We start from the raw sequence: 27,052 nt of genomic DNA, 5'->3' as shown, positions 1-27,052 counted from the left end.
GAAATCCAATGCTTAGGTCATACCCCAGACCAATCCAACTACATTAGAATCTCATGGCGTGGAACCCAGGCATCTGCATTTTAAAAAATTCTCACCCGAGGATATATATTGATTTCAGAGAGAGAGAGGAAGGGAGAGAAATGGAGAGAGAGAGAGAGAGAGAGAGACACGTCGATCGATTGCCTCCCGTATGCGCCCTGACCAGGGCGTGAGCCTGCAACCTTTTTGATGTACTGATGATGATGCTTCAACCAACTGAGCCACCTGGCCAGAGCCCTTATGCATTTTTTTTTTTTTTTTTATAGCTCCCAGGAGGTTCCAAAGTGCAGTCAGCTGGAGAACCACTGATTTAAGGGCTTGCCAAGGGAGTGCTTACCAAAAGCCTTATCCCAGATCTGATGGATAACTCTTACAGGGAGTTAACCCGAAAATCTGCCATTGTGGTTCTCCTGTAGCCAGTTCTGCTCAACTCTGGAGGCTTGCTTTAGGATGGTACTGTAAAAGCTTATGGAACTGTTAAGGGTTGATACACTACCAAGCGTATATGGGGCAACATTTTGAAGCTTAAATTGCATTGCTGAAACCACCCTCAACTAATCAATTTTTGGTTTTGAGCAGAATATTTAAGGTATGATTAGTCAGAACATTTGGGAAGTAATGTTATTGAGGTGTGATTAATCAACATTGGGAAGTGATTTATTCTGATTTATACTTATATATGTATTTGAAGTTTTCTCAATTTTCCAACAAGTGAAATAATACAATGAGTCACAAAACTGCACTGACTATATCAAAGAATCTTAGAGATTTGTAGCACCTGGGTTATTGGAGCATCAATCGCATTGTATAGTCCTGTAGATGCAATAGGTACCTATCTTGAACTTTGACTTGAGAAAAGTGTGATCTCATTTGGCAGAACTGAGGTCCTTACCTTTGGAAGGAATCTTGGATGTCATGTCTAGAGCCGGTGGCTTTTAGGTGGGAAATCAGACTATACCTGCTTGTTAATGGCACAGCCTGGTTGCCATTAGCCCCACCAGAGCTCCTTCATAATTCCAAGGTATCTCTTTTTGGCTCTTTTCTTGAAGTAAATAGAAAATAAAATTAATCATCTGAGCAGGAAGTATTAGAATTAGAAATCTAAAAAAGGTTTACATAGTCTATTTTATTTCCAAGTAGCTGCATATGGGAAACACATTTGGATGCTGGAGTCTTGTTATTTCCAAAATATAGATATTCATAAAATATATGGGATATAAGAAATGTATCAATGGATACTTCTATGAAGAGGAACAGGGTGGCCAGGAGACAGGAAGAGGGGAGAGGAAGGACATGTTTTTTTCATGATTTGTTCTTTGGAGCCTTTTAAGTTTTGCACTATGTGTATGTATTGTTGAATTTGAAAAATAAAATTATTTTTAGACTATTTCTAGGGCATCCAGTGAATGTACATCCCTGAAAACCAAGACAAGAATTACATGGACCAGATTTAAATGTTAGTAACAGCTTTGTGAGGAGCATTTTAGTACAATCTGCAAAGGGAATCAACCTCTTGTCCTGCTCTCCAGAAGTGGCATCACCACCCCCAATCTCTTTGCAATTTTATTTTATTTATTTTAGTTTACTTTAGATTTTATTTATTTTCAGAGAGAAAGGAAGGGAGGGAGAAAGTGAGAGAGAGAAAGATCAATGTGTAAGAGATACATAGAATGGTTGCCACACACGCCCCCAACTGGGGACCCGGCCCACAGCCCAGGCATTTGCCCTGACAGGGAATTGAACCGGCAACCTTTAGGTTTGCAGGCTGGCACTCAGTCCACTGAGCCGCACTGGCCAGAGTGCTTTGCAATTTTAGATCCTTTCCCTGGACTTGGCTCTGAAACAAACATTGAAGTAATGCAAAATTCAAGTGGAGAGAATTCACACTTAGAAGTTTAGAGAGGAGCATAACAGCTATTTTCTGGCCAATCTTTTTATATTTCTCAAAAAAGAAATTACTTGTAATTAGTATCCTCATGAGGAAAAAGGTCAAAGATTTCTTAGGAGTCTTTTGGTAGTTCTTCATCTCCCCAAAGGAGATGCTTCTGCACTCCATTGTCTTGCTTTGCTCACCTACTGCTTTATACACAGCAAAATGCTAAATAGAAAATCTCATGGGGAAGGAGGAAGAGGAAAATGATAGATCATTTGCAGTAGTCATGACAATTGTTTCTCATTCTCTCAGGAAGCTTAGAACAGCCAATTTCACATCAGGTTTTGTTCCATTTTGTTTAACTATAGTGTACCCAGCAACAGAAATAATCATTTTGTCACTCCACCCATCCATCTATGAAATGTTTGACCACCTACCATGGGCCAGCCACTATGCTGGGAGCTGGAAATACAAAGAATTCCGTGCAAGGTTGTAACTATCAATGGGAACGGGCCATTTGTATGTATACTGCTCTATCCTCAGTATCTGGAATAGTACTTGGAATATGGTAGGTGCTCAGGCCCTGTATGTTGAGTAAATGAATGCATGCAAATTCCTGGCCTCAGGTTCACAGCTCCATAAGGGAAACAAACACAGGAACATTATAATCAAATGTGTCTACTTGAAGTGATGGGAGTACAAAGAAGTTCTTAAGAGAATCAAACCAAATATGAATCCAGGGAAAATATTTCCAAGTTCCATAGTGTAAGCCCTCCTTCTTATAATTTTAAAGAAATTGTGTCAAAAGCAAAGAGATGATAGTTGATGTTCCACGCATTTCAAAGTTTTGGGAAGTGAGACAGGTTGAAGAAGGGGGGACGGGGGGGAACCCAGAAGGAAAACAGTTATAGTGAAGAATTACTATATAAGCAGGGAGTTCCTATGATTTATACCTTGGTTGCTCGACCATTTCACAGTGTATTGTTAACCATCTTGACCAGACATTAGGCCAATCATGTGACTGCTTGTATATAACACATATATATAATATATCGAGGTCTTCCAGAAAGTATCCCGTCATGTACTATGAAAAATAACGACATTTCTTGAAGAAGATACAAGATACAAGAAACATTGTATGTAGGACAATGATGCCTCAGTTCCCTTCAACGTAGGCACTTTGGGACCTCACACAGTTCTCCCAGTTGCAGTCAGCTGCCCCATCATATTTTCCTGAATCTCATCAACAATCTGTAATCTCTTCTCTTTCAAAGGTAATTTTAGTTTTGGGAAAAGCCAGAGGTCACAGGGTGCCAAATCTGGGCCGTAGAGGGGCTCAGTCACCTGGGTCATTTGATGTTTCATCAGAAAACTGCACAAGACATGATGCATGAGCTGGTGGTCATTGTCATGGTGAAGCTGCCAATCACTCGTTGCCCATAGCTGCGTCCTTCTGAATCGTCCAAATAGTTTCCGTGAAGGAATGTTGAAGCTTAATGCAAAATTTGATGCAGCTTCATTGTTCTACTCACTCAGTCATTTTGAGTGTAATGGCCACATGGTACACATGCTCACTCAACAAACAGTATCTACCGCCCCCACTGACTAGTACAGCGAAGTTGTCTTTGTTCATACGTGCGCACTCCAGTTGACTCTCCTTGGTTGCCAGGTTACTTGATGTCACACAAACCATTCTCGTTATGTTAACAATGACTGGACTTAGTATGTAACCTGCTGAGATTGGCTTTTTTCAGTTAACATAATTACCTTGAGATCTAACCAAATTGTTGTACATCTCAACAGTTTGTTCTTTTTACTGTTGAGTGGTATTTCCATGATAGGGGTGCGCCACAGTTTAACCATTCATACACTGAAGGCTATTTGGGCTGTTACAAGTCAAGGTTCTATGACGACCACTTGTGTACCCGTTTTTGTGTCTACATGTTTTCATTTCTTTAGGGTAAATGCCCAGGTATATGATTGCTTAGTAGTATGGTGAATATATATTTAACTAGCCCTGGCTGGTTTAGCTCAGTGGATTGAGCGTCGGCCTGCGAGCTAAGTGTCTCTGGTTCGATCTTCCAGTCAGGGTACATCAGAGAAGGAAAACTCTGACTCCAAAAAACCTCCGCTGCCTTGCGGCATACCTCTTCAGGGGAAAGGCTAAGGGAGTAAACCCCGACAGAAATTCCGGAGCCGGAGTCCCTAAGGCGGATTGACGTTGTAGTCAACACCGGCAACTCCTGCGGCGCACCTGAACCCAAGTTGTATTGACTCCGTCTTTCCCTTGGACCCTTCAGCTGCGAAGAGAGGGGGGGTCTGCTGCATGGGCAACAGCAGACCCTCCATATTACCCTGCCCAGGCTCTGTAGCTTCAGCGTCATCACAAGATGTCGATTCAACACGGGAGGAGACAGATACCGTGTCACTCCCGAGTCGGACTGCACAGCCATTCTCGGTGGTGCAGATAGACTCTTAAGAAGCTACACCATCGTCTCTCGAGACGGACGGCTGCCGACGACGATATATTTAACTTGAGGAAACTATCAACATACCATTGTATGTTCCCAGAGCATCCTTGCTAGCCCATAATATTGTTGTATTTTATTTAAAATATGTTAATTGTAATTTTATTAAAATACTTTATATTTCTATTTTAGTCATTCTAATGTGTGTAGTAATATAAAATTGAATTTATATAAAGTTTTGAACAAATGCAATTAAGAATTTGAAATTAAAAAATCCTATCTGATACTTTTATTTAATTACTAAAATTTTATTCTTTTTCTTTTTTTAAATTTTATTTTATGGTGGTGAGAATACTTAACATGACAGTGTAATTGACTATAAATACAATGATATACAGCATATTTCTAGAACTAATTCACCTTGCATAACTGAAATTTATGCCCCATTGATTAGTAATTCTCCATTTTCTTTCCTAGCCTCTGGCAACCATTATTCTACTTCTTGATTCTATAAATTTGACTATTTTAAATATTTCATATGAATGGAATTATTCAGTATTTATCTTTCAAGGACTGGCTTGTTCCACGTAGCATAATCCTGAAGATTCTTCCATGTTGTCACATACTGTGGAGTTCCTTCTTTTTTTCATAAGTGTGAACAATCTTTCATTGCATGTATATATCCGATTTTCCTTATCCATTTATCTCCAGTGATACTTAGGTTGTTTCTAAATCTTGGTTGTCGTGAATAGTGCTGCAATGAACATGGGCATCCTGGTTTCAATTCTTTTGTATATAGACCCAGAAGTGGAATCGCTGGAACACATGGTAGTTCTATTTTTAATTTTTTGTTTTCCATAGTGGTTGTACCAATTTACATTTCCACTAACAGCATACAAGTGTTCTGTTTTCTCCACATTCTCAGCAACATTTTTTATGCTTTGACTTTTGGATATTAGCCATCCTAACAGGTGTGTGGTAATATCTCACTGTGGTTTTGATTTGCATTTCTCTGATGATTAGTGATGTTTAACATCTTTTTATAAACTTGTTGGCCATTTGTATATCTTCTGAAGTGTCTATTCAACTCTTTAGCCTGTTTTTAAATTGGGTTATTAGTTTTTTTGTTTTGTTTTTACTACTGAGTTGTAAGAGTTCCTTATATAATTTTTGAAATTAACCCCTTATCAGATATATGATTTTCAAATATTTTCTCCCATTCCATTCACTCTGTTGATTGCTTTCTTTGCTGTGCAGAGCTTTTAGCTTGGCTTATAACACTTTCATCTATTTTTGCTTTGATTGTCTGTGCTTTTGGTGTCATACCCATGATATCATTGCCAAAACCAGTGGCAAGAAGCTTTCCCTCTATATTTCCTTCCAGGAGTTTTATACCTTCGGGTCTTATGATTAAATCTTTAATTCATTTTCAGTTAATTTTTATGTGTGGTGTAAGGTAAGGGTCCAATTTCATTGCGATATTTAGAAGTCTCAATGTCCCTGCTCCAATGAGGTTCGTCAGAGGAAAATTTGTTCAGGTGGCTTCAGGTCAGCATCAAAGAATATAGTTTAAATTACTTAGTATTTCCTATGTGGTATTCCAGGGAGCTTCTGGGGACATGTAGAATATTTCACAAAAATCTTCTGCAGGCCGACATATTTTTAAAAAGCTATGTACTCTGCCCCCCTCCCACCATCCCTTTAATAATACAGTGCTCATCAGTAGCATATTAAAGGACTTGAAAATCCTGTAACAAAGTAGTTCCTAAATTCACATGATCATGAAATAAACATATATCTGTATATATATATACACAGTATCTTTATTTATATATATATATATACAGTATATATATGTATATACACACATAGTATATACACATGCACACACAGTACTTTTTTTTGTGTGTGTATATATATATATATATATACACACACACAGTATTTTGTTTGTTTGTTTTTACAAATTCCTATTGTCTCATAGAATAGTAATTTTCTACAGAGGTGAGTTTAGAGGACACTGAGGTAAAGCGTAATATTGTGTCATGCTAGAAGGACCCTGAGTTTGGTTCAGAAGTCCTGGGCCCACAGCTACTGCTGGTTAAGGCTCGGAAGGCCTGAGTACCTTCAAGCCAACTATCAGAGTAAAGTAATATCCCAGTGGCTCAAGAGGCCCTAAGAATTCCAGGGAAGCACGAAGTGTAAGACGGACACTGTTACTACGGTCAGGTCAAACTCTGGGTCAGCGTCCAGACATATAAGATAGAAAATCGATACCAGAGAAAAGCAATTAGAAAGTGATAATGTGGTGCTGATAACTGAGGCAAGGCTTTGGCAGAGCCAGACATTTCACCTTCACTTTCTCCTTGGTCAGAAATCAAGCCCAGGGTATTAAGTGAGGCTTCAGGCCTGGCAGGGGCTGGGACAGACTAGGGAACTGTGGGATTATGAGCCCAGGTTGGGATGTTGAGTCAAGACAGAGACTGAAAATCCACATGGGAGCCCCGCCAGGAATATATGGTGGTAGGGTTCCAGTGGGTATGTGTTCCAAGGATCTAGAAGTTGTAGGTCACAAGGACAGTTTTCAAGACTGTATGGTTTAAAATCCAGTGGTCACTATAAGCAGAAGTAGGGTAGGAGATCAGCCAACGTCCACAGAGCTGGATGTTAGTATGAAGAAAACTAGAAGCATGTGTTGGGCAAGCAGCCTCTGAAAGATTGGAAAGAGACCCTCCTGGTGATGGTCTCAGACTGACGGGATTCAAGACACAGATTTTAGGCTGCAAGTATCAAAGAAACAGACTGTCTTCTCGAATATCATACCTATCCCTGGAGTTGGAGGCACAAGTGAGCTTGTAGATGAAGGGATGAAGGTGAGTGGATGGATGGCAGCCAAGCAATATAGTACAATCAGGGCATAGAAAACCATGGACTACAGATGTGAAAAGCAGGTGAGTGAGTCCCTGACTCATATGGAGAACATATGGGTGGAAACAAAGTCACGTTTGGATGCAGGGGAATTGGCATTGTCCTAGAACAAAGATTCTTGGTGGGATCTAAATCTAAATCTGGTAAGTATAAAACTAGATCTCAACCTTGTCAAACTGTTCCCTACATCATCCAAACAGGTGACTGAATTGTCTTGCTGAAGTTTGATTAACTTTTATTTTAGAAAAAAATGTTACACATTTAGTAGCTCCAGGTGTCTGTGGCCCAAGGAGCAGAGTATTATTATGTAAATGTAAGGAACATTAGAGGTCATTCAATCACACTTCTCACTCCAGAGCTCACTACTGCACACTTCATTGCACTTCAGATTCATGACCCCAGGAACTTAAAATAACATAAATCCCTGCAGCCCTTGAACTCCGAAACCCGTCAAGTGCAAAGTGCAGCATTTTCAACTGCCAAACAAATCTGAGCAATGGTGATAGCCAGAGCAGATATTCAATAATTCCACGGCGATGATTACCTGCAGCACTCCAATTCAGCAGCCAATTGGCAACTCTGAGTTTCATTCTGAGTTCTACACATCTAGCTCAAAGCCTCAGCTACATGATTAAACAGCTCTTGTGCCACGAAGTGAACATTTCCAAATGTATTTCCACAGGTGCGTTGCAGCTACAGTCAACCTAATAAACACAATAACCAGAATAAAATGATTTCTCTGCATTACCATCCTCCGATCCCCATTAGCATTTGTTTTGTTGCACGGAGTGAAACAAATATATAAAATAAGGTCTGGTCTAGTATCGGTTTTGAAAACAGTTTCTAAAAAATCGAATGTTTGCAGATTAAATACATGTGTATGCCTTTGATAATATTTCTCACCTGACATGTAGTTTCTGTATCAAGGAACAATTTTTGGCGGAGGAATCAGTTCTTACAGACTTTCAAAGAGATATGCTTGTTTTTTTGGAGGATATGTTCTCATCGGAGATGCTGTAGAAGTTGAAAGTGTTGCAGTGAATCCAGGTGCTTGGAGAGGCATCATGTGTCTCCTGCACATCGGGACTCCGTCTCCCACCAGCTCTACTGTAACCTGACCCCCTCAGTTCAACAGTACTGTCTTCCAGGATCTGGACTATGCTTAGTTCCATATATTTCAATGCTCATTATTCTTCCTCCTTTATTCATCATGTTTATTGGTCCAGCCACATGATACATTTTGCAGTTCCCTGAACAGGCCCCAAATTTCCCTCCCAGACCTTGCCAGGGCTGCTTCCTCCACCTGGAATGCCATTGTTGCACCTTCAACTACTTCCCTCCTCCTCCTGCATTGGTGAATTCACTCTTACTCTTCAAGACGCAGCTGTACTCACCGCCTTTCTGCCGACTCCCAGCCTCCAGTGTCTGCTAGGTGTTCTCATTTCATTTTCATTTTCTCTACTTATATGCTAGGAGCTGGGCCCAGTAAATGTTGATGGGATTAATAAAAGGAAGTTAGGAAGTTAGGAGATTGGCTAGGGAGGAAGTCGAGGCATTAAGAAGAAAGGGAGGTAGGAAGGTAAGCCAGATGTCACATGGAGCACTATAACATAGAGCATTAAATTCATAAAAAAAAAAAAAAAAAAAAGTCTCCTGCTAGCCAGGTGTTTCCAATTCAATAGGCGTTGATGAGGCAAACCCAATGAGACAATTAAAGCTAAAATTACAGGGCAACATATTCAACAGCAACGAGGAAGAGTAAAAACTGTGTAAATGTAAAGCGGAGAAGCAATTAAAATGGAGCCGAATTGGTCACTTTCTGCCCATCCTGGGAACTGGGTGTCTTGTTTCCTTTCTGTCATGCCCCATCCCTTGTTTTAGGAGAAGTAAAATTTATGTAAAATGTGTGTGTCCCTACTCCCTTTTCTTTCTTTTTGAAGTATCTGCATCAAGAAATGCTGTGGATTTTTGGATTTTGGAATTGTTCTTCAATAGTTTGGGTTTAGGCAATGAGTGAGTGGGATGTATATGAAAGAAGCTTGGCTGTGAATTGTTTATTGTTGAATCTGAGTGATGAGTCGTCGTCGTCGTCGTCGTCGGCAGCCGTCCGTCTCGAGAGACGATGGTGTAGCTTCTTAAGAGTCTCTGCACCGCCGAGAATGGCTGTGCAGTCCGACTCGGGAGTGACATGGTATCTGTCTCCTCCCGTGTTGAATCGACATCTTGTGATGACGCTGAAGCTACAGAGCCTGGGCAGGGTAATATGGAGGGTCTGCTGTTGCCCATGCAGCAGACCCCCACTCTCTTCGCAGCTGAAGGGTCCAAGGGAAAGACGGAGTCGATACAGCTTGGGTTCAGGTGCACCGCAGGAGTTGCCAGTGTTGACTACAACGTCAAACCGCCTTAGGGACTCCGGCTCCGGACTTTCTGTCGGGGTTTACTCCCTTAGCCTTTCCTCTGAAGAGGTATGCCGCAAGGCAGCGGAGGTTTTTTGGAGTCAGAGTTTTCCTTCTCTGATGTACCCTGACTGGAAGATCGAACCAGCGACACTTAGCTCGCAGGCCGACGCTCAATCCACTGAGCTAAACCAGCCAGGGCTGAGTGATGAGTATGCTGTGTTTATTAATCTATTCTACTTTTGTGTCAATTATTTATAATAAAAATGCAAAATAAATACTCTTGGAATCATGAGTTCTGCTCTGGTTAAATAATTTACCAGTCTAAATTAAATACTAAATGAATGTTATATGCCCTCATCAAAATTTAATGCACACATGAAATGTGTCAGATACTTGAAAAGGTATAAGATATTTACTATGATAAATGCAACTGTCCCTATATTTCCTGTTTCTTCCCCAACCTGAATCAGTTATTGCGGACCCTGACCCTGATTTATTTGCAGGGAGATGGTGAGTATCATCAACGGCCCCACACCTGGCTAGCAAGAGCCATCTAACAGAATTTAATGCTTCATGTTGTAGTGCTCCATGTGACATCCGGCTTACCTTCCTACCTCTCTTTCTTCTTAATGCCCTGACTTCTTCCCTGACCAATCTCTTATTTTACTACTTTTTTTTTATTAATCTTGTCATCATTTACCAAGCTTAGCTTCTCTCACTGGATGCCAATGAGGGTCATTTACATATTAAATATCAACCAAATATGGGGATACTTACACTGCCATGCTATATCCCTTATATGGTTATACTTACCTACTATCTTTAGATAAGTAAGGTAGGGCACAGAGAGGTTAAATAACGTGTTCAGTTCACACAACAAGTTAGGGATAGACTGATGATAGAACCTCAGGGTATCATCCCTGACTGGTGTGACTCAGTGGATTGAGCGTTGTTCTTGCAGACAAAAAGGTCCCGGTTTGATTCCTAGTCAAGACACATACCTGGGTTGCAGGCCAGGTTCCTGACTGGGGGCGCACAAGGAGTAACTGATCGATGTTTCTCTTACATCGATGTTTCTTTCCCTTTCAAATTCCTCCCTTTCCCTTTCTCTGAAAGTAAATAATTAAAATATTGAAAAAAAGAAACTTAGGGTGTCAGACCCCCAAACCAATACAGTTAATCACTAAGAACACCCAAGTCAGCCCTATAATGCCTTGGTTTCTGCATCCACTATATTTGTTCTGATACCTTTCCATTCTCAAATACTGGCTTCAGGGACAGCTTTCTCATTCACCTCCCATTTAGAGGTTCATTTTCTTCTCTCTTTATTGTATACCTCATGCTGGATTGCCTTAGGCTAAATATGATTACCATTAGTTCTCAAATATACCTTTTTTCACAAAGCTATATTATTTTTGGTTCTGGAGTCTTTGGAATTGCCAGTTAGGAGATATGGTGATATAATGGCAAAGGGAAAGGAAGAGAGGAAGTAGACGCATCAGTTGCTCTCTTAAGAAGTTACTGTTGCCTCTTCCTCTTTCTGGAGACAGCTCATCAAAGAAGTAGAGAAGGCTAATGAAACTAATAGCTAATGGTTTGTGAGCCAATAGATTCTAATGCTGAACACTTTATATTAGTTTTCTTAAATTTTAGAACAACCCAGTGGGGTAGGCACGGTTATCTCCATTTTGCTGATGAGGTGCTATGATAATAGAAGTTAAGGTCTTACCTCAGGCCACGCAGCTGGTAGGCATCAGAGGAGAGATTTGCACCAGGGCTGCTCTGGACAGCTGTGCACATTGGGAATGCCTTTTCCAATGGGCACAAATGAGCCATATAAACTAGTGATGGCCCAATGGGAATCCAGGCCCAGCTGACTCCAGAGTCCCAGCATTAAATTTTGATTTTGCTGCCCAGGTATAAGCCTGGGTTTTCTTTGCTTTTCTTTCTTCCTTCCTTCCTTTCTAAATTTTACTTATTGAATTTAGAAACAGAGAGGAAGAGAAAGAGAGAAGATTTGTTGTTGTTCCACTTACTCATGTGTTTGTTGGTTGCTTCTTGTATGTGCCCCTACCAGGAATCAAACCTGAAACCTTGGCATATCAGGATGATGCTCCAACCAATTGAGCTACCTGGCTAGGGCTAAGCCTGGGCTTTCTACAATGCACACATTCTTCACTCCCTGATGTGCATTGGATTGCTACAATGACATTTTGAGAGATTAATATGGATTAGTAAAGAAGAACAATTCATCGAAGAAGTAAGCCTGAACAATACCTTGGTGAGTAGGCAGATTATCTTTAGGCAGAAGGAGAAGACAGAATTTCTTGGGGGAAGAGAAAAGGAAAAAAAGGCAGCAGAGTTAGGAATGAGCATTGAGGGTGCAGGGAAGAGTAAGGACACAGACCAGATTAAGTCAGGTGTGTAGATGAGGGAAGGGATCAAAGGATGGGAAGTGAGGCAGGACTGGACTGGGGTGCCTAGAATGGAGAAGAGCAGTTTAGACTTGAAGCAGGAGACCATGTGGAGCCAGAAGCATGATCCGATCCAGGGAGGGGTGAGATGAAAGCATTTTTCAGGAGGATTAGGCTGGCTGAGACACAAGATGCTTTGGTTTTAGACAGGTTCAGACCAATGGTAGACAAGAAGTCTCAAAGGCACTCTCATATCATGAGGTTGGGCCCAGCTTTGGTTTCAAGTTGCAGTTACAGCAGCATCCTTAGGAAAAATGGAATTATCTAAGGGACCTGTCTGCTTCTGGGACTCACCCTAACACCAGCTTTGCTTCTATGCTACGGTAAACTAAAGGACTCAAGAGGCTGGAGTTTTCTGAGGTAACCCCCAGAGCCTGCCTGGTCTGCCTCTCCTCCCCTGCCAAGAGGAGAAATGCTTTGTTAAACTTGGCCCGGGGCCTTTGCAGTCATATATCCACGGCTGACTCTTTGGCTCACCTTGGTTTCTCTTTGGCTCACCTCATCTGCCCCTCCTGTGGGGCCTTTTCTCCCACCTGTTCATACATTGCACTTACTTAAACTTTCTCCATATCTCTCTGGTTTCTTTACATGGAGTCTCTGAGGAGAAATTCCACTGCCAGCCCAAGCAGCAAAGTTTGGAAAGACAGTATGTGCAGCCAAGACTTGGATGGTGACTTAATGAGAGGGTAAGCCTTATTATTGCTGCTCTCTCACCAGCGCTGTTTTACAGGTAACAGAGAAGTCTCTTGGCAGGCACGGGTGCCCCATCTTGTGACAGGTCAGGAGCAGGGCTTGAGCTGTGGTTTCTGCTCAGCGATAGCCTGGTCCAAGCTCTGCACCATCTCCAGGCCTTGCTTCTCCACGGGCACCATAGGGGCTTGGGCTTCTCACTCTTGTGCTCCTCTCCAGCTCCAGCCTTCAGGGGTTCCTGAGGACCTTCCCATTCTCAATATGTTGGGTGGGTTAGACTCCTGGTTCTTACCAGGACCATGGCTACCCATTGAGGGCACATGGAAACAATGGCCAAGTAGGAGCCACTCCTGCAAACAACGTTCATGCACACAACTCACACACACTCATACACACAACTTTTTTTTTTATATAACTCTGATCCCTCTCTCTCCAGAGAGAATGAATTTGAATTAATTTCCTTCAAGAAGCTTCAGTGAATGTATTGCCTTTGTCCTTGTCACTAAAATTCTGCTGCACCATGTTAAGGCCCTTGGCTGAGACAAAGCCAAGAGAAATTCTACATGTTTAATGTACTCCCTAAGTCACACGATGTGCTGGTTCCTCTGCCCTGTCCCACTTCCTTGAACTTCCAGATCCCTTTGTCTGCTATTCTTGCCTCACAACAGCAATAGTCAACCAGAGATAGACAAGCAGGGTACTTGAGGTCCTTAGTGCTTTCTCAGAGCATCAGAGGCCAGGGTTTCAGCTGGAAGGATGACTTCAGTCTGGTTAAGGGGGTCAGTAATGAACCCTACTGAGAGGTTTATGTTTAAACTACCCATGAGAAAAGAGGTTTTCAGTGACACAGACTCTTTAGGAAGTTGAGGGGCTGATACGTGCAGGGAAGGTTTCCAGGGGGTGTGTGTTCAGTGGAGATGTAAAGGACTAGGAGGATTTGGGTGAATGCGATGGACACGCAGAGATTTCTCAGGAGAACATGGGCCAATATGCATGTGAGAAATAGAACGGACACAAGTCTGGACTTGCCTGTCTGAGGCAGTTTCATGGGCAGTGGTGTTAGAGAGAGAGAAGGAGGCTTGAGTCAAAGCCACTGGGGATGAACAAAAGAGCTGGCACCTGGAAAGGCTGGGCAGGTTGCGTGTGTGTGTGTGTGTGTGTGTGCGTGCATGTGCATGTGTGTGTGTGTGTGAGAGAGAGAGAGAGAGATTGAGAGCGAGAGAACACCTTGAGGAGGGAAGGGAGAAATGACAGTGTGGTGCCTTATTGTTGGTGCTAGCTAAAAGTCAGTACTTAATAAATGCCACTGCAATGAACTGAAGGGGAGAGCAAAAATCAAGAGCTGTACTGGCACTACCATTTTCTCTCTCTCTCTCTCTTTCTTTCTTTCTTGATTTTATTTATTTATTTTTAGAGAGTAGAGAAGGAAGGGAGAGGGCGGGGGCAGAGAGAAACATTGGTGTGAGAGAGAAATATCAATCAGTTGCCCCTTGTACTAGGCCCAACTGACGACCTGGCCTGCAATCTAGGTATGTGCCCTGACTTTGCGGGATGATGCTCAGCCACCTAGCCACATCAGCTAGGCTACATTTCCTTTCTTGTTGTCAAACTCTTCACCAGCCAGATCAACACCATCTAGTCAGCTCTGCAGCAATAGAAATGCTGGCAAAATGAGGGAGCAGTTTGGCAGTAAATTTCTTTGGGGATCATTCTGCTCTTTCTTGTCCTTAGATTCAGCTGTTCTTCCTAGTCTTGCATTTATTAACTTTGTTTCACACTGAGGCAATAAAAATTACCCATAACCCTGGGTCTGCCAGCCTATTAGCACGGATCCTAGAGAGTATGACTGGTTCCATATTAAACTGTCACTACTACTAAAGTCACACAAAGGTCTCTTGAGACCGAGCCAGCACTGCTGTGGTCACTGATGAATGAAAGGTGACATATCCCGTCTTCCTCAAGGAGCTGAGCTTTCACTCCTGTTAAACAAGCAACCAGTTAATCAAATAAATACTAATTGAATGTCTATTATGATATTCAATATTTGGATTCTAACTCTGACTTGAGCTTGGACCTGCCCTTGTTTTAGAATCACTTGGTTTCTCTAAAATCTTTTTATTTCTGCCTTTGAAAACCAAAGAAAGAGCTCTGTCCTAAGTGCTCATGGGAAAAGTGGAGAAATGGGATAATTAAGAATTAGTACAGAAAATTCTTTCAGTTATTGAGTTCTCTAGTGATTTTGTAGTACATGGATATTTTCCCTCTTATTTTAAAGACATGAAATACTTCTGGTAAAGATGAAGCATAGGTAAACACAGTTTTCTTCCTTGCACAACCACATCAGAATTGTAACTAAAATATAGAACAACCATCACTCAGAACCATCAGAAATAAAGTTGAATGGAAGTCTGACAACTATAGAATTAAAGAAACCACATCCATCCAGACTGGTGGAGGGGCAGAGACATGGAATGGGCTGGTCCCACACCCATGTGTAGTGAATAAAAATTGGGAGGCATATCTCAGGAATGAGGAGTCCTAGTCCCCACCAGGCCCCCCAGCCCAGGGTTCCAGTGCCAAGAAGATAAGTCCTTTTAACTTCTGGCTGCAAAAACCACTAGGGATTGAGTTGGTGGAAGAAACTTCTGCAGACCCAAGCAGTTCCTCTTAAAGAACCCACACATGGACTTACTCAGACTCACTCCCTCTGAGATCCAGTACCAGGGTAGCAGCTTGAAAGACACTAGTGACATACAGGGAGGAACTAAAATGTCTGACACCAAGGCAGGAGCTGGGGGACAGCTTTCTCTAAGACAGAAAGGCAGATCCTGACTGGTGTGGCTCAGTGGATTGAGCGCCAGCCTGTGAACCGAAGGTCACCAGTTTGATTTCCGGTTGGGGCACATGTCTGGGTTGCAGTTTGGGTCCGCATGAGAGGCAACCACACATTGATGTTCCTCTCCCTTTCTTTCTCCCTCCCTTCCCTTGTCTCTAAGAAATGGATGAATAAAATCTTTTTAAAAATTAATAGTCAGAACTGGATATATTGTGTAAAACAAAATAAACTGTGTGTGTGTGTGTGTATATATATATATATATATATATATATATATATATATATATATATATATATAAAGGGCAGAAAGGAAGGTACAGGCCATTGTTTCTTTTGTGAACCCTGCCCCCCACAGAGCCACAGAGCTGACAGGCAGGTGCTATATTTGAGACATGGAGGGTGTAGGTTGGTAGTCAGTGGTCACAGCCAGTCCTTGCAGCTGACCGGCCTTGGTAAATATCTCCCTCTGACCTGCCAACAGCAACCAAGGCTCAATTACAAGAGGAGGGTGTACTCAGTCCACACAAAGGGCACACCTTGAATACCCAGCTTGGGTGATAGGGGAGATTGTGCCACTGGACCCTACAGGACAACTACTACATTAGGACATGCTACCAAGACACAGAGTCAAAGCAGCTCTACCTAATACATAGAAAAAAAACACAGGGAGGCTGCCAAAATGAAGAGACAAAGAAATATGGCCGAAATGAAAGAACAGATCAAAACTCCAGAAAAAGATCTAAACAAAATGGAGATAAGCAATCTAGCAGATGATGAGTTCAAACATTGGTTATAAGGATGCTTAAGGAACTTAGTGAGGACCTCAACAGGACAAAAAATATCCAGTCAGAAATACAGGATGCACTAATTAAAATAAAGAATTATATACATGAAAACAACAGTAGAGTGGATGAAGCTGAGAATCAGAATAAAACAACCAATCAGAACAACAAAAAGGAAAAAGAATTAAAAAAAGGAGGATAGTATAAGTAATCTCCAGGACAATTTAAAGTGTTCCAACATTTGAATTATAGGGGTGCCAGAAGGAGAAGAGAAGGAGCAAGAAATGGGAAACCTATTTGAAACAATAATGAAAGAAAACTTCCCTAATTTGGTGAAGGAAATAAACATGCAAGTCCAGGAAGCACAGAGTCCCAAACAAGATGGATGCAAAGAGACCCACTCCAAGACACAACATAATTAAAATGTCAAAGGCTAAAGGTAAAGAGAAAATCTTAAAAGCAGCAAGAGAAAAGCCGTTAGTTAGCTACAGGGGAGTTCCCATAAGACTGTCAGCTGATTTCTTCTAAGACACTTCATAGGCTAGAAGGGATTGGCAGGAAATATTCAAAGTCATAAAGAGCAGGGAACTAAAGCCAAGATTGCTTTACTCAGCAAAGCTATCCTTTAGAATCACAGGACAGAAAAAGAGCTTCCCAGGCAAGAAAAAACTAAAGGAGTTCCTCGCATCACCAAACCATTATTGTATGTTATGTTAAAGGGACTTATTTAAAAAAGAGAAGAATATCAAAACTATGAACAATAAAATGGCAATAAATACATATCTATCAACAATTGAATCTAAAAAACAAACTAAGAAAACAAGAACAGAGACAGAATCATGGACATGGAGAGTATTTTGATGGTTGCCAGATGGGAGTGGGGTGTAGGAGAATGGGTGAAGAGGTGAGGAGACTAAGAAGTACAAATAGGTAGTTACAGAATAGCCATGGGGATGTAAGGTACAGTATAGGAAAAGGAGTAGCCAAAGAACTTACATGCACAACCCAAGGACGTGAACAAAAGTGTGGGGATTGCCAGAGGGAGTGGGAGGTGATGTGTGGAGGGTGGCAAAGGGGGAAATATCAGGACAACTGTAATAGCATAATCAATAAAATACAATCAAGAAAACATAAAGACATGAAACATTGCATACCAATAGAAAAGAATCTAGTTTGTCATTTAACATTTAGCCATAGTTGCTTCAGGGTTTTTTCTTTTTTAATCCTCACCTGAAAGAGAGGGGAAGGGAGAGCAGGAAAGAGTGAGAGAGAAGCATTGATGTAGGAGAGAAACATTGATTAGTTGTCCCTTGCATACACTCCAACTAGGGACCCAACCTGCAACCCAGGTATGCCCCTGACCGGGAGTCCAATCTGCAGACTTTCAGTTTATGGGATAATGCTCCAACCAACTGTTCCGCACCAGGCAGGGCCAGAGTTTTGGTTTTCAAGAAATGGAACACTGTACTTTAATACCAATTCTATGATGTCAGTCCGGAAAAAGTTCAGCCATTGTTAATATAACAAGGACAGTTTGAGCAATATCAATGTAACCTAGCAGCCAAAAAGACTGGACTGGGCCATTTGGAATTAGGCTTGGCTCCACTCTGCCCATGTTAAGTAAAAACAAGGCTACAAAGAGGGAGAAAATTTCAGCTCCCTCCCAGATTGTAAAACATTCTATATTCTCTTCCTGGAGACCTGGGAGCTGCTAAATCCTGGGAAAAGTTGGGCCTGCTTCTCAGTGCAGAGAAAAAAGTGGCATTTTAAACTCAAGCTGATTTTCTGCCCCTTTGCCTGATGAAACAAAAAGTCCTTCTAGAAGAAGCTTGCTTTTCTTTCCCTATATTTTTGAAATGCAAATACCTGCTCTTCTTCAAGAACTCTTGTCGAGGCCATCTTTTAAAATACAAATATTGGGGACTTCAGGCCAAGATGGAGGCCTAGATAGACATGTTGCATCTCCCTCCACAACTAAGAAGGAATACAACTACCTCAAAACCAGAGACAACCAGAAGTTCCAGAAAATAGAGCTGCATGAAAGTCCAACAAATAAAGAAATAAAGAAGAAATACTCATCCAGACAGGTAGAAGGGGCGGAGCCGGGATGGAGAGGACATGGTGTGGTGGTGGCAGCAGCGGCAGCAGTGGCAGGCCAGTGGAAAGTGCAGTCACGCATTTAAAAAATTAGGGAGGTACACCTGGAGAGCGCTCCCAGCATCATACCAGACTGCACAGCTCACAGTCTCAGCACCGAGGAAAATAAAGTCTCATTGTTTCTGACTATATAAACCAGTGGGGGTGGGGGCAGAGGAAGAAACTGCTGGTCTCTCAATAGAGTCTATTTATTTAAAGGGCTCCCACGGTCCTAGAACATCTGTAGACCCACCCACTCTGGGAGTGATGGCCAGTGCAACAGCTAGAGAGGCACCAGTCCATACAGAAGTGGGAGGAGTGCCTGTGAAGGGGGTGAGTGCTGAGCAAGCAGTATTGCTTCCTCTCAGACCCTTCCCCCATATACAGTGCCACAACATGGTGAAATGGGTTTCCTGTTGAGGAATACCTAAGGCTCCACCCCTTACAACATAACAGAAGAGTGACAGCTCTACCTAAGACACAGAGGCAAACAAACACAGGAGGCTGTCAAGATGAGGAGACAGAGAAGTATGGCCCAAAAGAGGGAACGGATCAATGTTCCAGTGGCAAACTAAGCAGTGAGGAGATAGCCAACTTAACAGATGAGGAGGTAGCCAATCTAACAGACGTAGAGTTCAAAACACTGGTGGTAAAGATGCTCACAGGCTTGACAGATATGCTTAAGTATGGCAAATGCTTAAGGGAAGAAATGAAGGCTATGCTAATAAAACAAAGGAAAATTCATACAAAACCAAAGGTGAAGGGAAAGACACTGGGGTTCAAATCAGTAATTTGGAATATAAGGAAGAAAAAAAGAGTCAACCAGTACAAAATGAGGAAACAAGAATTTTAAAAAATGAGGAGAGGCATAGGAACCTCTGGGACAACTTTAAACATGCCAATATTTGAATCACAGGGGTGCCAGAAGGAGAAAAAGAAGAGCAAGATATTGAAAGCTTATGTGAAAAAATAATGAAGGAAAACTTCCCAAATCTGATGAAAGAAATAGACATACAAGTTCAGGAAGCACAAAGAGTCCCAAACAAGCTAGACCCAAGGAGGACCACACCAAGACATATCATAATTAAAATGTCAAAGGTTTAAGATAAAGAGAGACTCTTAAGACCAGCAAGAGAAAAGCAGAGTTACCAACAAAGGGGCATGTATAAGATGATCAGTTGATTTCTCAAAAGAAACTTTGCAGGCAAGAATGAACTGGCAAGAAGTATTCAAAGTGACGAAAAGCAAGGACCCACAACCAAGATTACTCTATCCAGCAAAGCTATCATTTAAAATGGAAGGACAGATAAAGTGCTTCCCAGACACAATAAAGCTAAAGGAGTTCATCGTCACCAAGCCATTATTATATAAAATGTCAAAGGGACTTACTTAAGAAAAAGAAGATCAAAATTATAAACATTAAAATGACAAGAAACTCACAACTATCAACAACTGAATCTAAAATATAATAACAAAATCCAATTAAGCAAACCAGAATAGGAACAGAATCATAGGTATGGGGATCATTTGGAGGGTTTTCAACTGGAAGGGGAAAGGGGGAGAAATGGGGAAATGATGCAGGGATTAAGAAGCATAATTGATCGGTAAAAATAGACAGGTAGAAGTTAGGAATAATATAGGAAAGGGTGAAGCCAAAGAACTTATATTCATGACTATGGACATGAACTAATAGATAGGATTGCTGGAGAGAAGGGGGGTACTGGGCAGAGGGGAGCAAAGGGAAAAAAATGGGAGTACAGTAACAACATAATCAATAAAATATACTTAAAAAATAGATAAGTAAAATACAAAAAAAAAGAATGGACTGGAATGCGCATGAATAAACAATGATGACTTCACCATAACTAGTTTGTGGGGGCAGTAGATGCTGTTGAGTGAGCATGTGTGGCCATCACATTCAAAATGAGCAAAAAGAGCAATGGATCTTTATCATATTTTGCATTAAGCTTGAACATTTCTCCGCAGAAACTTCAGATGATTCAGAGGGCCAACAGCTATGGGCAACTGATGATTGGCAGCTTCATTATGACAATATGTCCCCTTATGCAACCTGTCTCATGCAGAGTTTTTGGCAAAACATCAAATCACCCTGCTGACTCAGCCCCCCTATAGCCCAGATTTGGCGCCCTGTGACTTCTGGCTTTTCCCCAAACTAAAATCACCTTTGAAAGAGAAGAGATTTCAGATCATTGATAAGATTCAGGAAAGTACAATGGGGCAGCTCATGGTGATTGGGAGAACTATGTGAGGTCCGAAGGTGCCTGCCTTGAAGGAGAATGAAACATCATTGTCCTATGCACGGTGTTTCTTGTACTGTATGTTCTTCAATAAATGTCTCTGTCTTTCATACCCCTGGACAGACCTCATCTTCTGTGGCCTAGGGATGAATTGGATACCACTGTGCTTTGTGTTTTAAAGCTGGGTCTTCAGAAGGGGCGAGGTAACAGAAGCTCACAAAAGAATTATGAAAAATATTGAAAATAGAAATTCTAAAATATTTTAAAACTGAAGTTTATCAATTGTACAAATTAAATAGAGTTTAAGTTGATTTCATTTTCTTAACTACTAAAATGTTTGAATGTTTTTGAAAGTCCTTCTCTCTACAACATAATAAATCCATCCATCAGTCTAGCTATTGTCCTTGCCCTCTTCAAATGAGCCATATCCAAATGATCATCAGTCACTTAGAATTTAAGAATATGACTCATTCTTTTGGTTTCAGTACTTAGAAATCCAAAAGTTCAATGTCACTTTCTGTTTTGGCTTGGTTTAACAATTTCCTAGGTTGTTCTTTAGAAAAGGGAGATATGCGTGAATAGTTAACTCAACCTCATTAATGAGTTGCTACTTGAATGCTTTGAGTTTAAAAAGTCGAGTGGCTTGTTTCACTTGAATGAGAAAGTTGGTTTGTAGAGTATTCATTTATGTACAGGACCAATCTGATAATGATTTTAAAAATTTAGAATATGTAAAACATGTGAATAATTGCAGAAATATTTTGAGAGGTTAAAGATGACTCTACAAATCCTAATATTTTTCATTCTCATTTTATTTTATTTTATTTTTTAAATTAAATGTATTGTGGTAACATCAGTTAATAAAATTATATAGGTTTCAAGTGTACAATTCTATGATACATCATTTATATATTGCATTGTGTGTTCACCACCCAGAGTCAGATCTTCTTCTATTCCAGTGTATTGGACCCCCTTTACCCTTCACTCCCCTTCCTTCTCTCTGGTAACCACCATACTATTGTCTGTGTCTATGCGTTTTTGTTTGTTTTCTTGTTTGTTTATTTGTTGCTTTAAGTTTTGTATCCCACATATGAGTAACATTTTATGGTTGTCAACACTTTGATAGCTTACTTGGTAGCATCAAAGGTTCTCATTTTAAAAAACCATTGTCTCCAAGGACAAAACTCATGTTATACATAGCATGTGCTTACCTCATTGCAAGATAGAGGACAGTCAGTCAAGTTTAATTTGGTTGACAATAGTGCCCACAGCCCTTATTGTGAGCTAGGAGAAATTCAAAGATTATTGATACACGGCTAGTTTATCATAAGGTTGTATATCAAGGATAAATTCCCAGAAGTGGAAGACAGATCTTTGAAAAGATATATTGGTTGAATAATGGCAGTTACCAGAGAGACAAGAGAAAGGAAAAAGACCTCAGGGCAGCACATAAGGGGGCCTTGAAGAAATCCCACCTTTTTGGTAGAGGAACACAAAACCAGCAAAGAACAAATGAAAATATTTTTTTTCAACAAGGAATAGGTAATCACACTCAAATATGTTGTGGCCAGAGTCTTTAGCATGTGCAAATGTAACTTGGAAGTTGGTAGATGGCAGGGCAAAGATGAAGAGATGATGATGATTAGAAATGGATTTCAAAACAGGAGATATTTTTTAGTTTAGGAGGTAAAAAATAATGCAAAGATGATCTGGAAGCAAATGGAACAGAAGGTAGTGAGAATATGCTCCCTTGACTTTGAGATATAGGAGAAATGAGGAAGGATGGCAACTCTACTGAGAGGGTGAAAAGTTGGTTAAAGGAAAAGTTAGGTTTTCAGAAGTGAAAGGAAATGGAAGGAGGAGGAAAAGGTGGAAGTGTTCAGGGCAAAGGTCCAAAGTCCAAAGGAATTTACAGTATTGACAATTGAATGAGTTCCTAAGGGGACAGCAGAAAGGTTTAACCCATCAATAAATCTCAGTGAGTCAAGTAACCCTAGCACCGCAGGGTGTCTCATCAGCTATCTGCCACAGGGATGTAAGTTATGGGTCTCTAAACTTTTATCACAGCTAATTATGTGTTTCATAAAGATGATCGTTAATTAGTCATTAGTATTCCTGATTTTTGTTCTTTTAGAAAACCACTTTCCCAATATTTTATTTAAATGGGCTCACTATTTTCTTATCCTCATTCTAACCAATAATATCCTTAAAATCACTAGTTCATATTTATATTTTATACACTGTGAATTTAATACTTAACTGTTTGAATGCAAAAAGTTTATACAGGTGATTATGGGATCTGACACCTGGAAACTTGAGTCAAATCTCATCGCCACCACTTACTAGCCATGTGACCTTGGGCAGCTTACTTAAACTCTGTGCCTCAGTTGTCTCTTACGTAAACTGAAGATGTCCCTGGATGCTCCTGCCCACTATGGTCTCCTCCTTCTCTCAAACTTCTTAGTAGTTTTTTCTATCTTATTTTCTGTATAACTTATTTGTTCCTTGTCATATATTACCTTCACTCTTTATCACTCCACAAAAATTACTGAGCATTTACTATGTACTAATCACTGAGGGTGCATAATGATAACGACCCAGGCCCCTTTCAAGGAGCTCATAGCCTACTTTAGAAGGAACTGATAGACTGGCAAACTGCCCACTATAGTATAGATAGTACCTTTAACATAAACCTCAGAGAGTAGCTGTGATCATAGGGGAGTGCTACCAGAGCAGTGATGCTTGAATTCAGACTCAGAGAATGAGTGAGGATCAACTTCATAGATGTGAAGGGTAGGATGTAGGCAAAGGGAGTAGACTATGGGATTGCAATGCACTGAGGTTGGAGGGCACAGTGCATTCAGAAAACTCTAAGTGGTTTCCAAGGGTTGGAGCACAGAGCAGGGAAAAAGGTCAGAGCAAGCAGAATTGGATTATGAGGAGTCTTATAAGCCATATTAAACACCCAGACTTTACAAATAGAAAAAGGTGAAAACCACAGATTCTAGAACTGTATTTATAGGGTTCAAATCCTTCTCATGCTACATACTAGCTGGTATCCTTGGGTAATGAACAAAATTCACTATACTTCAGTTTCACCCTCTGTAAAATGTAAATAATACAAGTAATTATACATTCACTTCCTATAAGTTACTATATGTAAAGTGCTTAAAACAATGTCTAGTGCATGGTAACTGTTATAAAATGATTATAATCGGTTATGGAGGAATCATCGAGGGACACTGTGAGGGGGAAACATGATCAAATTTGACTCATAGCAAGATAACTCTGAGAAGAACATAGAGGATGAATTAGAAGGTCATGAAAACTGGAGGTAGGAAAATGATAGGAGGAAACTGCAATAATTTAGCAATGAAGTGTTAAGAGTGTTCGAGAGGCAGATGGAAGAGGAGCAGATATAAATAAATTAAGAAGAAGGCATCATAAGACTTGCTGGTCCATCTAATGGGAAGTGTGGGGGTAAAGGAGAAGGAGGAGTTAGTGCTCAGTGTTCTGCTGTGAACACTTGGATTTCTATTTGTGCCACTGACCAAAATAGGAAAAATTACGGGTTTTGGGGTTCATGTAGACCTGGGGACCAATCTCACTTTTATTGAGTAAATCATGAAACCTCAGCTAAGTTATTGGACCAGGTTGAGGTTTGATGTCTCCCCCTAGAAAACGGGGTTGCTAAAATCAACCTTGCAGAGTCTCAAGGGCGGAAATGGGACCTACACAGTGCCTGACACTCACATAACAAGCACTCAGTGAAACAGAGCAATGATGATGTGTTGGGGCTGGAATGTGCTAACTCCCAGATCCCAGAGGAACATCCTTGAGGACAGAACATCTCCCCAAATAGACAAAGACATCCTGGACTGTGTCCCTTACAGCAATTACCAAGAGTTATAGTTTTAACATGGAAACCCTCATGGCATTCTTATTTTGATTTGCTAGTTCACTTCATAGGACCTGGGACTTGCTTAAACTCCAAAGCTTACCTGGATTCATTGGCAAGAAAGAAGCTGCTTAGATTTGGGCAAGTGGGTACTGGAAAAGGATGAGAAATAGCAGAGAAGGGAGAGTAATACTCCTAGTGCCCTAAGGAGTGACGGTTCGGTAAATAGAAGGAATGTCCCTATCTGTAGTTATGACTCAAGGTGCCCTTCTTCCCTGGCTGGGACTTATCAGAGAAGCAGGATCTTGGTTCACAGTTCAAATTTCAGCCCAAAGAATTTCAAGAAAAGCACTCTCTCCTTAGCTCTGGTAGATAAAAGAAAAGTGGATACAATGCTTCCTATCAGTGGACTGGATGGTTGCTGTCCTCCCCGAGTGTGGAAAGTTTCTCCCCATGCCTAGAAAGTTTTTGAGTTCCTAGTGAGCCCTCATGGTTGAAGCAGTAATGAACTTCAAAAGCAGTGCATGGAGGTCTCTGATGTTTGTTGAATGGTATTTGGTGAATTATAAGGAGCCCCATTTCCAGTTCAAGCTCAGGGCAGGTCCTGGATTTCAAGCAAAAAAGGGGTGAGACTCTTCTGGAAACTGTGGACTGCCAGGTTAATCAGATAAAAACCAAAAGGGAATTTTCTGAGGCTATTTCAAAGTTTTTACTATGAACAGCTGAGAAGCCTGTATTTGAGTGTGAACTTTTCCTTTGACTCCTGGCCTGCATGTTGCCTTTAGGATAAACACGAACTACTTTCATGACTTCTTTCTGAAGTAGAAGAGCCTGCTGAGGGTCTCCATTGCCTGAATTCCTGAAAAGAGAACGTGGTATAGGCTCTTTACAGCTTTCAGGAGCTGGATTTCAACATATAATGAGTTGATCTATTTTCATTTTATTTTGTATATTAATAACATACGCCATAAGGTTAAATCAATACTAATCAACAATATTTAATTATAAATTAGATTCAAATCAAGATCTGACTGAACATTACTGGATATCTATAACAAGCTATGTCATTTCATACATGTCATCACATTTAATCATATTACTCTTCATAATAAACTAGTAAGATAGGTATTATTTAATCCTGTTCTAAAATGAAGAAACATTAAGGTCACTTAGCTAATACCTTACTCAAACTGTAACCATAGGAAAACACTTCAAAAACATTATTTTCATAGAGTGAAACTCTTCTATTCATGAGCTAATGCAGAAAAATTTACAGATAATGTATATTTAAAATCATAAGTTAAGGGTAGCGAGATGAACTGCAAACTAGTTGAGGCCTTAAGCTTGGTCTTGTTTTTCTTTTTCTTTTTTTTGTCAGGTCCCAACATGAACAGAGATTTAATATATGTTTGTGGAACAACATGAACAAATAATAACGATTTCCTCAGGCCTTGGATAAATGCATACATTTGCAGGAAGTAGCAGAGTTCCAGACCGGGAAGAGATCTTAGAAGCACCTGTACCAGCGGTTCCCACACTGAAAATGCAGCATCAGAATCCTCTGTGTCCCAGCCTCCCAGAGTTTCTGGTCCATAAGTCCTGGTCCATGTTATCTGATCCAGGGGCCAGCAACATGATTTGAAAATCATTGATTGGCAGCAACAATAATTAATATTAAGAGCTTATTATGTGCCAGGCACTGTACTAAGTGCATTACTTACGCCATTTAATTCTCATAATAAGTCTAAGGATGGTGACATTATAATCATCCCTACTTTATTTATAAGAAAAAGGAGAGACAGAGAAGCTAAGCATTTTGCCCAGCGTCACCTATCTAACACGGGGTGGAACCAGGGTCACAAACTCAGGCAGTCTGATGCTAGAGGCAGCACTCTCACTCTGTTATAGGACCTCGCGGGGTGAACGGCCCCTTGCAGCCATCCAGAGGAAAACATGAAGGTTCACAAGAAGTGACTCACTCACAGTCATGCAGTGAATAGGAAGGAGCATGAGAAGGAGGACACAGCGTTCCTCATCAAGCATCTTATAGTCTGCCTTCTGTTGACATAGAACACTGAGGGTGGGCAAGGGCTCAGTCCCTCTTCCAGTTTGGATTCCTAAGGCCATCACCTTCTAACCAGTTTGAGTGGGACAGATGTCCATACAGTGTTCTGATGTTTTAATACATTCTCCTGTTTACGCACTATTTCATCTGATTAAGGGAGGTGGTGGTTACTAGGGAGGACAGAGTAGGGGGTGATGGATGAGTCA

This window comes from Furipterus horrens, unplaced genomic scaffold (assembly GCF_987537825.1).
Source record: "Furipterus horrens unplaced genomic scaffold, mFurHor1.1.pri manual_scaffold_6, whole genome shotgun sequence".
Lineage (NCBI taxonomy): Eukaryota > Metazoa > Chordata > Mammalia > Chiroptera > Furipteridae > Furipterus > Furipterus horrens.
The sequence above is the reverse complement of the archived record's forward strand: the minus strand, read 5'-3'. Positions refer to the sequence as shown.